General features: G+C 28.5%; 1 protein-coding gene across 1 annotated transcript in view; it reads right to left on the bottom strand.

The window, feature by feature from the left end:
* Positions 1–7,225, bottom strand: part of LOC119608175 — a 92,153-nt gene extending 84,928 nt beyond the window's left edge. Inside the window, exon 1 of the mRNA XM_037962486.1 lies at positions 6,666–7,225. The gene's annotated coding sequence lies outside the window, so the exon portion shown is untranslated. The remainder of the gene's footprint in view (positions 1–6,665) is intronic.
* Between the last annotated feature and the right edge of the window lie 7,184 nt (positions 7,226–14,409).

The following is a 14,409-nucleotide window of genomic DNA, read 5'->3' as shown; positions in this document are numbered from 1 at the left end:
CAAACTATATTTAAATTTATCTCCTATTACTTTTCCTTTCTTATGTATTACAAACCTATTTATCCCATCAAGTTCTTAACAAATTATCATAATTTGTAATATAATCTTTTTTCAAGTTGTTTCACATTATTTGTTTTCTATCTCAAACAATTTTTCTTTAACAATTTGTTATTGTTTTTTTTATATTATTTATTATTTTAATGTTAAAATATTTTTGTAAACAAATGTCTAAATATTTATACAAGAAAAAAATCTCTATATTTATAGACATGATTGAATAAATTCTCTCTATAAATAATAGATATAAATAGAAAATAAAATTAATAATATGAAAATCTATAAATCAATTATGTTAAGAAAATGAAATTATGTGAAAAACGAAAAAAAAATGTTTACAATTGCTGAAATATTTTAAGGGCAACAACTTAAATTGTTTTGTAAATTATTAACCATAAATTTTTGGTTAAATTATAAACAATTTAACTAAGAAAATGTTAAAAGAAATAAAATAAATTATTGGTGGTTTTTTTTTAAAGAGGTAATTAAATAAAGTGTGAAAGAATTTAAGGCAGTTAACATATTGCCAATAAATTTAGAAATTGGAAAAAAATTAAATAATTGTTCAAGGTTTTAAATCTATTAAATAATTTCATTTCAAAATACTAATTATTTAGTTTTTTGGAGATATTCCTCTTACAACAGAACTGAATTAGAACCGAACTAGAACAGAACTAAAACTATACTAGAACTGAACCAGAACTGAACGAGAACTGAACTAGAACTGAACTAGAACTGAACTAGAACTAACCTAGAACTGAACTAGAACTGAACTAGAACTGAACTAGAACAGAACTAGAACAGAATAGAACAGAACTAAAATAGAACAGAACTAGAACAGAATAGAACAGAACTAGAACAGAATAGAACAGAACTAGAACAGAACTAGAACAGAACTAGAACAGAACTAGAACAGAACTAGAACAGAACTAGAACAGAACTAGAACAGAACTAGAACAGAACTAGAACAGAACTAGAATAGAACTAGAACAGAACTAGAACAGAACTAGAACAGAACTAGAACAGAACTAGAACAGAATAGAACAGAACAGAACAGAACTAGAACAGAACAGAACTAGAACAGAACTAGAACAAAACTAGAACAGAACTAGAACAGAACTAGAACAGAACTAGAACAGAACTAGAACAGAACTAGAACAGAACTAGAACAGAACTAGAACAGAACTAGAACAAAACTAGAATAGAACTAGAACAGAACTAGAACAGAACTAGAACAGAACTAGAACTAGAACAGAACTAGAACAGAACTAGAACAGAACTAGAACAGAACTAGAACAGAACTAGAACAGAATAGAACAGAACTAAAATAGAACAGAACTAGAACAGAATAGAACAGAACTAGAACAGAATAGAACAGAACTAGAACAGAACTAGAACAGAACTAGAACAGAACTAGAACAGAACTAGAACAGAACTAGAACAGAACTAGAACAGAACTAAAACAGAACTAGAACATAACTAGAACAGAACTAGAACAAAACTAGAACAGAACTAGAACAGAACTAGAACAGAACTAGAACAGAACTAGAACAGAACTAGAACAGAACTAGAACAGAACTAGAACAGAACTAGAACAGAACTAGAACAGAACTAGAACAGAACTAGAATAGAACTAGAACAGAACTAGAACAGAACTAGAACAGAACTAGAACAGAATAGAACAGAACTAAAATAGAACAGAACTAGAACAGAATAGAACAGAACTAGAACAGAATAGAACAGAACAGAACTAGAACAGAACTAGAACAGAACTAGAACAGAACTAGATCAGAACTAGAACAGAACCAGAACTGAACCAGAATAGAACTAGAACAGAACTAGAACAGAACTAGAACAGAACTAGAACAGAACTAGAACAGAACTAGAACAGAACTAGAACAGAACTAGAACAGAACTAGAACCAAACGAGAACAGAACTAGAACAGAACTGGAACAGAACTAGAACAGAACTAGAACAGAACTAGAACAGAACTAGAACAGAACTAGAACAGAACTAGAACAGAACTAGAACAGAACTAGAACTGAACTAGAACTGAACTAGAACTGAACTAGAACTGAACTAGAACTAAACTAGAACTGAACTATAACTGAACTACAACTGAACTACATCTGAACTAGAACTGAACTAGAATTGAACTAGAACTGAACAATAACTGAACTACAACTGAACTATAACTGAACAACAACTGAACAACAACTGAACCACAACTGAACTACAACTGAACTACAACTGAACTACAAATGAACTACAACTGAACTACAACTGAACTAGGACTGAACTGGAACTGAACTAGAACTGAACTACAACTGAACTAGATCTGAACTAGAATTGAACTTGAACTGAACTAGAATTGAACTAGAACTGAACTACAACTGAACTAGACCTGAACTAGAACTGAACTAGAACTAAACTAGAACTGAACTAGAACTAAACTAGAACTCAACTGAACTACAACTGAACTATAACTGAACTACAACTGAACTACAACTGAACTGCAACTGAACTACAACTTAACTAGAACTGAACTAGAACTTTTTAATTTGTTTCTATAACAATTTCTTTCAGATTAGTTTTATTTAAATTTCACATTTGTTTTTCCTTCTTATTAATTTTGTTTATTTAATTTAAAATTTTTATTTTTCGATTTTTTGTTTTTTAATAATTTAATCAACCTGTTTTTTCCCTTTTGTTTGTCCTAATAAGCGTTAATTTGTTAATAATTTCCACATTATCTGATAAATTTCTTTATATACAAATTTTAACACTTTTCTTATCTCGGTTTGTTTAAAAAATCAAACAGACTACAGCTGCTTGCTGCAGCAACTGTTTATTGAAATGACAAGAGTTGTGTGCTTTTTTATGAAAATAAAAATGTTTTTTATAAATATTTAAAACAAATTATAAATTATACAAAACAAAAGAAAAAAATGTTTATGTAAATGTTAACAAACAAAAAAAAGGAGAAAAATTAAAAAAAAAAAATTTTGAAATTTTTTTTATAAAAATTTAAAAAGTCTGGTTTTTGTTATTAATTGCCAACAGGTTGTAGATAAAATTGAAAAAAAATTAAAAACTTTCAAATTAATATTAACTATATGAAAAGTTAATAACTTTATTAAGATTTTTATTAATAAAGTTATAATTATGTTAAACTTTAGGGTCTTATAAAAAGTTAATTATAATTTGAAATTAATTTGATATTTAGCCTTTGGACAATAATTTGCATTATTTCACATGTCCGTCCATACATCCAGCTGTCCGTCCGTCCGTTCATACATATGTCCGTCCATCCGCCTTTCCATATTTCCGTTTTTTTTTTAATGAAATTATAGATTTTTAATTAAGTTATCACGTTTTATAAACTTTTTTTGATAATCACCACAAAACTGACATGTGTCAGTTTGTATGTACATGTAACTAATCAAAAATTAACTTTGAATTCATTAATATTTTCTGAAATCAAGATGTTTTTAAGAAAATAATGTTTTTTAATTGGAACCGGAATAATTTTTAAAGCTTTTGAAACGCTCTGCAACTCGATATGTTTTAAAAGCTTTGAACCGCTAGGAAATTGAACTGGGTCCTATATATTATAAGCCTATCCGAGACCATCGTCGAGAATCTTTACGAAATGAAATTGATTCGTTTAAAGCACTCGCTTTGGCGAAATGTTGCTTGTTAAAGTCCGGACCGACTACTATTTGTTTCGATCCCTTTAGTAGCCTTTTTATGGCATAAGCTTCACTTCAAAACAGGGTATTTGCAATTGGGCTCATTCGTAGAAGCAATTCTATTAGTGTCAAACAAAGTCTTATGGTGGTCTATATTTTAAAGCAATTTTTATTCTAAAAATGTTTCAAAATAAAAGCTCAAAATTTTGAAAATAACGCTTATTTTAAACATACACGCAGACAATTTTTACATATTTTTGCAAAAAATATTCTTTAACAATGTCTCTCCTACTGAAAAATTTTGTTATTTGTAGCCTCATAAGTATAAAATTCATTTTTATAGTTTTGACATGACACACAAATTCTTTTCGAGTATATACAACATTCTATGTCTGAACTACTATAAATGTTTGCTAAAATATTAGCACGGGTGTGTAGTAGATTTACACATATGCGTCGCATTCATTTTAAATACATTTTCAAGCACTTGTGCAAGGTTGCTTTCTAGGTTTTTTTTCCCTAATGTATACAGAAAAATTATGAGTCTGTTACAGCCAGATAATAAATTTTAATATAAATATTAAAATCTAAGAGGAATTTTTTTAGGAAAAATTTAAAACAACTACTTACCATTTCTGGTAAAATACCCAAAAAAATTCGCGATTATTCCAAGAATTTAATTTTATTTAAATTTAGTAAAATTAGTTTTTCAACTAGTTTTCATTAATTTAATTCATAGTAAATCCTGTGATAAACATTTCTTAATTTTTATACCAAGAATATTAAAATAAAAGGAATTTTGTTGAAAAAAAACTCTTGGAATAATCGTGAGTTTAAACATGTTTTACATATAAATGTTTAAAATCTTAATAACAAGAGTTCTTCAATTCAATTTAATGAAGATCAGCAATTAAATTCATATAAATTCTAATGAAATTTAAAAAAAATAATTCCTGGAATAATCGCGAGTTTTTTTCTTAATTTTAATATTCTTGGTATAAGAATTAAGAAATGCTAATCTTAGGATTTACTATGAATTAAATTAATGAAAAAGTGATGAAAAAAATTTCTACATTTAAATGAAATAATTTTTAAACAAAAAATTCTTGGAAAAATCGCGAATTTTTCGGGTATTTTATCAGAAATGGCAAGTAGTGGTTTTAAACAGCAGTTATTTATTAAATTTTAATTAAAACTTTTAAAAACTTTGAAATTCTAATGTTAACGCAAAGAAAATGTAAAGTTTGTTAAACAAAATTCTGGGAATAATCGCGATTTCTTTGAAAAATTTAGGAGAATGTATAGTTTTAATAAAATTAAATTAGTAAAAGCAGATTAATATAGTTGATTGCCTTGCAAATAAAATTAGATTTGTTATTTTATCGAAAAAAAAAAAAAAAAAAAAATAACAATAATTAAAGATTCTTTGATAAAATTGATAGCATAATCGCGAGTTTTATCTTTTAGTATTTTACCAAAAATGTTAAGATGTGGTAGTAATAAGCATAATTTAATAAAATTTATTTAAAAAACAAAAATAAAATAATATGAAATTCATATGAAAACGAAATGAAGAATTTTTTTATTAAAATTCGTAAGATAATCGCGATTTTTACAAAATCTTTACTACAAATGGGAATGAGTAGATTTAATAAATTTAAAATCGTAATTTATTTCATTTGTAATTTGTTTGCCCCCTTATTCATTTAACAACTTGTTCAACAAAATTAAACATTTCTTAATTTTACAAGAATTCGTGAATAAATCGCGAGTCACAAAAAGATTATTAAAGAAATTCTATTTTTTTGGACAAATTTACTTTTTTTTTTTTTTTAATTTATTAAAAAATTCTAAATTTTGTTTTATTTTTTGTTATTATCTTTCTAAAATCATCAAGTTAGAAGTTATTGGAATCAAATTTTCTGAAACTGGTTTACAAGAGTTTCAACTGTTTATTAATTGAATATTTTTTAAATCCCATAAAATATTATCGAGATATATCGGTTTAAAAACCAAAAAATTTCATAAAAAATAAAATTTTTTTATTCACATTCTGTTCTTTTCTTTTTTAAATCTTTAGTTTTAAAGGTATTGGGATGAAATTTTTTGAAAATGAATTACAAGAGTTTTAACTTTTTATTAATTGAATTTCACATAAATCTTTTAAAGTTTAACTGAGATATTTTAGTTTAAAAACTAAAAAATTTTATAAAAAAAATGTTTTTATTTTTTTATGATTTTTTGTTATTTTCTTTCTAAAATCATTAGTTTTAAAGTTATTGAGTTGAAATTTTCTATATATCAAACTAAAAAGTTTAGCTTTTTATTAAATGAATTTCATTTGAATTCCATAAAATATTTTGGAGATATTTGAGTTCAAAAACCAAAAAATTTCCTAAGAAAAATTTTAATTTTTTAATTTTTTTCATTTTTTAATTTTTTTCATTTTTTGTTATTTTCTTTCTAAAATCATTAGTTTTGAAGTTATTAAGTTAAAATTTTTTGAAAATGAACTACAAGAGCTTTAACTTTTTATTAAAAGAATTTCACTTAAATCCTTTAAAGTTTAACTGAGATATTTTAGTTCAAAAACCAAAAAATTTCCTAAGAAAAATTTGAATTTTTTGTAAATTTTTCAAATTGTAAACAAGTTTCTATGCAAAAATTTACCACTTTAAAGTTTTTCAGTAAAAATGTCTATTTGAACAGTATTTTGTCTTTCAATTAGAAGAAAATTTCTTTAAAAAAATGTTAAGAGTTTTTCATAATTTTTCATTTCTTTCATTTCACTTTTTCAACATTTTGTCTAAGTCCCTGCTGAAAAAGACCTAGAAAAAGACTAGAAACACCTTCCTTTCCCTTAAAAAAACACTTTAAACTCAAAATTTTCTTTTCATTCCTTTTCCAAGACTTACCGTTTTAGTTGTTTTGTAGAGTAATAATTTTTAACTATAATATTACTTGTATTCCAGTTGAGTATTATTTGTTTAATATATTTCTTGTTTTCCCCAAGAAAATGTTATAAATATCGAGGAAATCAAAATAATAACAAGAAGAAAAATCCAAAAATCAAAATCAGCGGTAATTAAAAATCCACAATTTGTTTGAAAAACAAAACACAGATACACACACACACACGCAACAGTAACACAAATATTAGCAATTAGTGCTAATTTTTTAAATTAAATTTATCAAAATTTTTTTTGTAAAAAAAAATTTGTTTTAATTTTTGTGTTTTTTTTTTTTCTTTTTTGACAAAAATCAATTTTAATTCTTATTATTTTTTAAATTCTTTATTTTTTTAAATTTATTAATTTTTATTTAACCTGTTTTTTTAAAGATTGATATGCTAACGTTTTATTTATTCAACTTTTTATTTAAATTTTAAAATTTTTATTTCTTTTAAAAATTTTTTTCTTTAAAACTTTTTTTTGAAAAATTTTTTTTTTAATAATTTTTGTTTTTTTTAAATATTTTTCTTTAAAACTTTGTTTTTCTTTACTTTTTGAAAGGAATTTTTTTTTTGTTATTTTCAAAATTCTAAAATTCTTTTTAAGAATTTATTTTTAATTTCTTTAAATTTAAACATTTTAATATTCTTGTACCCACACTTCTCTTTTTTGCTTTTAAACACTTCGTTTCTTTTTATAGGTATTAAATTTTCGTTTCAAAATTTCTTTTCTATTCGTTACAGTTACAAATTTACTTTATACTTCGTATCGATATTTTAACGTTTTTAGTGCTATATTTCTAAGCATGTTTGTTTGTTGTTGTTGTTATAGCTATTATTATTATTTTTCATTTTTCAAATAAACCAAAAACCAACAAAACAAAAACCGTACCGTTAGACGCGTTTACGTTACGCGACATCGACTAAACTATGTTGTTTATACGACAAACGTTACATGGAGACTAACTTGCCTAGAGTTCTTGTAATTGCTAGCGAGTCTTGTAAAAATCACCAACAACAATAACAATGTATAACAAAAACAAAACATCACACACATAAACACCGTGTTCCTCACTCAGTTAGTCTGTCTGTCTGTCAGCCAGCCACCACCAACAACATTCGTTTTCTTTTCAAATCTAAAAAACCAGCAAAAGTCTTTTTTTGTTAGGGTTGCAAAGAGCCCGAGAGCATTATATGAGAGCATAAACTCTCATATTTACTCATCACACATGTGTTAACGTTTTTCCACGTTATAAAGTAATGTTTATTCTCCTATATAACGTTAAAATATTCTATAGCAAGAGTCAAAAACCCTCAACAACATTTCTAACGTTATACTTGTTTGTATCCTTTACCCTTACATTGTAAGTAGCCGTCTCACGTGTGAGTAGTTAACAGCAACAATTTGTATACATTTTGTGTAAAAAAGTAATATAATTTTTTTCTCTGATTGGATTTACTCCTCGTTTTTATGTGTTTGTTTCAGCAAGTGCTAGTTGGTAACTGTTAAAGAGAGTTTTAAACTGTAAAAGAGAGATATTTTACTCGTAAAGTGTATTATAGGTTTTTGCACCTGAAAATACTATTTATCTTAATTTTTGATTTATTTAATAACACAAATGAAAATTTCTCAATGTTGCTAAAAGTTTAACATGAAAAATAGTAAAAGGCAGATAGATATCTTGGAATTTTTTAATTAATACAAAGATAAGCAGGAAATTCTTGTTTAAATAACAATGAAACCCGAACTAAAACAGAACTAGAACAAAAATATAACAGAACTAGAAGATAACTAGGACAGAACTAGAACAGAACTAGAACAGAACTAGAACAGAACTAGAACAGAACCAGAACAGAACTAGTACAGAACTAGAACAGAACCAGAACAGAACTAGAACAGAACTAGAACAGAGCTAGAACAGAACTAGAACAGAACTAGAACAGAACTAGAACAGAACTAGAACCGAACTAGAACAGAACTAGAACAGAACTAGAACAGAACTAGAACAGAACTAGAACAGAACTAGAACATAACTAGAACAGAACTAGAACAGAACTAGAACATAACTAGAACATAACTAGAACAGAACTAGAACAGAACTAGAACAGAACTAGAACAGAACTAGAACAGAACTAGAACAGAACTAGAACAGAACTAGAACAGAACGAGAACTAGAACAGAACTAGAACAGAACTAGAACCGAACTAGAACTAGAACAGAACTAGAACAGAACTAGAACAGAACTAGAACAGAACTAGAACAGAACTAGAACAGAACTAGAACAGAGAGAACTAGAACAGAACTAGAACAGAACTAGAACAGAAACTAGAACAGAACTAGAACAGAACTAGACAGAACTAGAACAGAACGAGAACAGAACTAGAACAGAACTAGAACAGAACTAGAAACAGAACTAGAACAGAACTAGAACAGAACTAGGAACAGAACTAGAACAGAACTAGAACAGAACTGGAAGAGAACTAGAACAGAACTAGAACAGAACTAAGAACAGCACTAGAACAGAACTAGAACAGAACTAAAGAGAACTAGCACTAAGAGAACTAGAACAGAACTAGAAAGAACTAGAATAGAACTAGAATAGAACTAGAATAGAAACTAGAAGAAAATAGAACTAGGATACTAGAACAGAAACTAGAACAGAACTAGAACGAACTAGAACAGAACTAGAACTAGAACATAACTAGAACAGAACTAGAACAGAACTAGAACAGAACTAGAAAGAACTAGAACAGAACTAGAACAGAACTAGACAGAACTAGAACAGAACTAGAACAGAACTAGAACAGAACTAGAACAGAACTAGAACAGAACTAGAACTAGAACTAGAACAGAACTAGAACAGAACTAGAAACAGAACTAGAACAGAAACTAGAACAGAACTAGAACAGAACTAGAACAGAACTAGAACAGAACTAGAACAGAACTAGAACAGAACTAGAACAGAACTAGAACAGAACTAGAACAGAACTAGAAAAGAACTAGAACCAGAACTAGAACAGAACTAGAACAGAACTAGAACAGAACTAGAACAGAACTAGAACAGAACTAGAACTAGAACTAGAACAGAACTAGAACAGAACTAGAACAGAACTAGAACAGAACTAGAACAGAACTAGAACAGAACTAGAACTAGAACTAGAAACTAGAAAGAACTAGAACTAGAACTAGAACTAGAACTAGAACTAGAACAGAACACAGATAACTAGAACTCGACAACTAGAACAGAACTAGAACAGAACTAGAACAGAACTAGAACAGGTCTAGAACAGAACTTAGAACAGAAACTAGAACAGAACTAGAACAGAACTAGAACTAGAACAGAACTAGAACAGAACTAGACAGAACTAGAACAGAACTAGGACAGAACTAGAACGAACTAGAATAGAACTAGAACAGAACTAGAACAGAACTAGAACAGAACTAGAAACAGAACTAGAACAGAACTAGAACAGAACTAGAACAGAACTAGAACAGAACTAGAACAGAACTAGAACAGAACTAGAACAGACACTAGAACAGAACTAGAACAGAACTAGAACAGAACTAGAAACAGAACAGAACTAGAACGAACAGAACTAGAACAGAAACTAGAACAGAACTAGACAGAACAGAACTAGAACAGACTAGAAACAGAACTAGAACAGAACTAGAACAGAACAGAACAGAACTAGAACAGAACTAGAACTAGAACAGAACTAAAACAGAAATTGAACAGAACTAGAACAGATCCAGAACAGAACTGAATTAAACATGCTAGAAGAGAACTAGAATAGAACTAAAATGGAACTAGAAAAAAACTAGAACAGAACTATAACAGAACTAGAACAGAACTAGAACAGAACTAAAACAGAACTAAAACAGAATTAGAACAGAAATAGAACAGAACTGAAACAGAACTAGAACAGAACTAGAACAGAACTAAAACAGAACTAGAAGAAAATTAGACAGAAATTGAACTGAACTGGACTTAAACTTAAAATCTCTTAAAAAATGTAGTTCGATTATTAAATTTGTATTAAAATTTTCAACAAAAAGCAGTCATTATTTTCTGAGTACATACATATGTATGTACATATGTATGTACATATATAGGCAGTATGTGTTAAAAAACAGTTGAATATCTCTTAATGAACTGTATTATTCTTCTTTTCTACAGTTGAAATTAGTTTGTAATACATTACTCTGTAGTACTTTATACCTACTTTTTATTAAAGTTTCTTTAATATCGTTCAAAGTAACATTTTATTGTCTTAAAAATCACATAAAAATTTCTGTATATTTTCAACAGTTTAATCAAAATATTGATTGCTGTAGTAATTTAAAAAGTAACAGTTAAATTCTGTAAATTTACTGTTTTATGTCTGCACTCATTAATAATATTCTCTTTTCAATTTGTATTTTTCTCTTAAAAAGTGTTTGTAGTAATTTGTATAAGAGTTTTCCTTACCATTTTGTTCCTATTTGAAATAATACTCTCTTTTTTAGTGTGCAGACTGAGTAACAGAAATTACTTCTGTATAAAATGTTATATGTTAACAGCATGATTTTACTGTTACATGTTAACAGAAATGAAATAACAGGGGGTATTTGAAAACAATTAGGAACTAGACAATTGAATACGATTGGGAAATTATTTTGTAAAAAATATACAAAATTTGTAAATTAACTAAAAATGTAGTGAGAAATGTATAATTTCCCGGGAATTTTCAAATGACTTGTTGTTTTGAGAGCTATGTCACAGTAAAGCTCCCTCATTACCTATAATATCCGAATGAGTTCTTAAAGTAATTTCTCTGCTCAAGGTTACCTCTTAAACCTTTTACTCAAAAACAATTATAAAATATCAATTAAATAATTTTTCACCATTAATTATACTTAATTATAATTATTTTATAATTAATTATATCTTCTTTATCTTCATACAACAACAGCAACTAAATATTCACACGTTTAAGCACACAAACAATGAACCAAAAACAATTTGTCGCTGCGGCAAGAGGAGCCAACCAGATATGCATCTGGCTGTAGTCTTATGTTCGTACGTGTGCGTGTATCTTCAGATTTCAATTTCAATAAGCTCTTTATAATCCCTTTTAAATGTCTTAATACCTTGTTATGACAATCTTAAACATTCTCAGAATGACCTGCCTCAAATGATAAACGAGTTGTGTGGGGTAGGAGACTTACTGTCACCGAGAGAGTGAGAGAGGGGCGTTACAGGCATTGTGGGCCCCTACAAATTGCTTGCATCTTTAACAAACATGCACTTGTATATACATTACTAATACGTTTAAATATGAGAATACATTATGTGTATGTATTTGCAGTTCTATCTTATAGATGTATTTCTTGTTATAATAAATGTCTTTTTCCCACCATTTGTCCTGCTGAATGTGTCGTGTGTTTGTATGCCTGAATCGTTTCTGAAATCTGATTATGCCTGTGTTGTGTACCAGAAGAGAATTGTAGCGCAGAATTTCGCCCATATAAATTTATGTATGATTATTGAAAATTCATAAGCTTTAAACTATATTTGAGTAGGGGACCAAGTGGATGAATGGAACGAGATAAAATGAAACCAACGAGAATAATAAAAAACGTCAAAATAGAATAGACAATAATGTAGTCTATGCTTTAGTCTATAAATAGTCTAGTCTATAATCTAGTCTAGTTCTATAGTCTAGTCTACAGTCTAGTCTATAGTCTATAGTCTAGTCTACAGTCTAGTCTATAGTCTAGTCTACAGTCTAGTCTATAGTCTAGTCTACAGTCTAGTCTATAGTCTAGTCTATAGTCTAGTCTATAGTCTTGTCTATAGTCTAGTCTATAGTCTAGTCTATAGTCTAGTCTATAGTCTAGTCTATAGTCTAGTCTATAGTCTAGTCTATAGTCTAGTCTATAGTCTAGTCTAGTCTAGTCTAGTCTATAGTCTAGTCTATAGTCTAGTCTATAGTCTAGTCTATAGTCTAGTCTATAGTCTAGTCTATAGTCTAGTCTATAGTCTAGTCTATAGTTAGTCTATAGTCTAGTCTATAGTCTAGTCTATAGTCTAGTCTATAGTCTAGTCTATAGTCTAGTCTATAGTCTAGTCTATAGTCTAGTCTATAGTCTAGTCTATAGTCTAGTATATAGTCTAGTATATAGTCTAGTCTATAGTCTAGTCTATAGTCTAGTCTATAGTCTATATAGTCTAGTCTATAGTCTAGTCTCTAGTCTAGTCTATAGTCTAGTCTATAGTCTATAGTCTAGTCTATAGTCTAGTCTATAGTCTAGTCTATAGTCTGGTCTATAGTCTTGTCTATAGTCTAGACTATAGTCTAGTCTATAGTCTAGTCTATAGTCTAGTCATAGTCTAGTCTATAGTCTAGTCTATAGTCTATTCTATAGTCTAGTCTATAGTCTAGTCTATAGTCTAGTCTATAGTCTAGTCTATAGTCTAGTCTATAGTCTAGTCTAGTCTAGTCTATAGTCTAGTCTATAGTCTAGTCTATAGTCTAGTCTATAGTCTAGTCTATAGTCTAGTCTATAGTCTAGTCTATAGTCTAGTCTATAGTCTAGTCTATAGTCTAGTCTATAGTCTAGTCTATAGTCTAGTCTATAGTCTAGTCTATAGTCTAGTCTATAGTCTAGTCTATAGTCTAGTCTATAGTCTAGTCTATAGTCTAGTCTATAGTCTAGTCTATAGTCTAGTCTATAGTCTAGTCTATAGTCTAGTCTATAGTCTAGTCTATAGTCTAGTCTATAGTCTAGTCTATAGTCTAGTCTATAGTCTAGTCTATAGTCTAGTCTAGTATAGTCTGTAGTCTAGTCTATAGTCTAGTCTATAGTCTAGTCTATAGTCTAGTCTATAGTCTAATCTATAGTCTAGTCTATAGTCTAGTCTATAGTCTAGTCTAGTCTAGTCTATAGTCTAGTCTATAGTCTAGTCTATAGTCTAGTCTATAGTCTAGTCTAGTCTATAGTCTAGTCTATAGTCTAGTCTATAGTCTAGTCTATAGTCTAGTCTATAGTCTAGTCTATAGTCTAGTCTATAGTCTAGTCTATAGTCTAGTCTATAGTCTAGTCTATAGTCTAGTCTATAGTCTAGTCTATAGTCTAGTCTATAGTCTAGTCTATAGTCTAGTCTATAGTCTAGTCTAGTCTATAGTCTAGTCTGTAGTCTAGTCTATAGTCTAGTCTAGTCTAGTCTATAGTCTAGTCTATAGTCTGGTCTATAGTCTAGTCTATAGTCTAGTCTGTAGTCTAGTCTATAGTCTAGTCTATAGTCTAGTCTATAGTCTAGTCTATAGTCTAGTCTATAGTCTAGTCTATAGTCTAGTCTATAGTCTAGTCTATAGTCTAGTCTATAGTCTAGTCTATAGTCTAGTCTATAGTCTAGTCTATAGTCTAGTCTATAGTCTAGTCTATAGTCTAGTCTATAGTCTAGTCTATAGTCTAGTCTATAGTCTAGTCTATAGTCTAGTCTATAGTCTAGTCTATAGTCTAGTCTATAGTCTAGTCTATAGTCTAGTCTATAGTCTAGTCTATAGTCTAGTCTATAGTCTAGTCTATAGTCTAGTCTATAGTCTAGTCTATAGTCTAGTCTATAGTCTAGTCTATAGTCTAGTCTATAGTCTAGTCTATGTCTAGTCTATAGTCTATAGTCTATAGTCTAGTATAGTCTAGTCATAGTCTAGTCTATAGTCAG

Source organism: Lucilia sericata, unplaced genomic scaffold (assembly GCF_015586225.1).
Source record: "Lucilia sericata isolate MDLA Ls3-8-SP2 unplaced genomic scaffold, ASM1558622v1 Contig000799F_arrow, whole genome shotgun sequence".
NCBI lineage: Eukaryota > Metazoa > Arthropoda > Insecta > Diptera > Calliphoridae > Lucilia > Lucilia sericata.
This window is presented reverse-complemented; position numbering and strand designations above follow the sequence as displayed.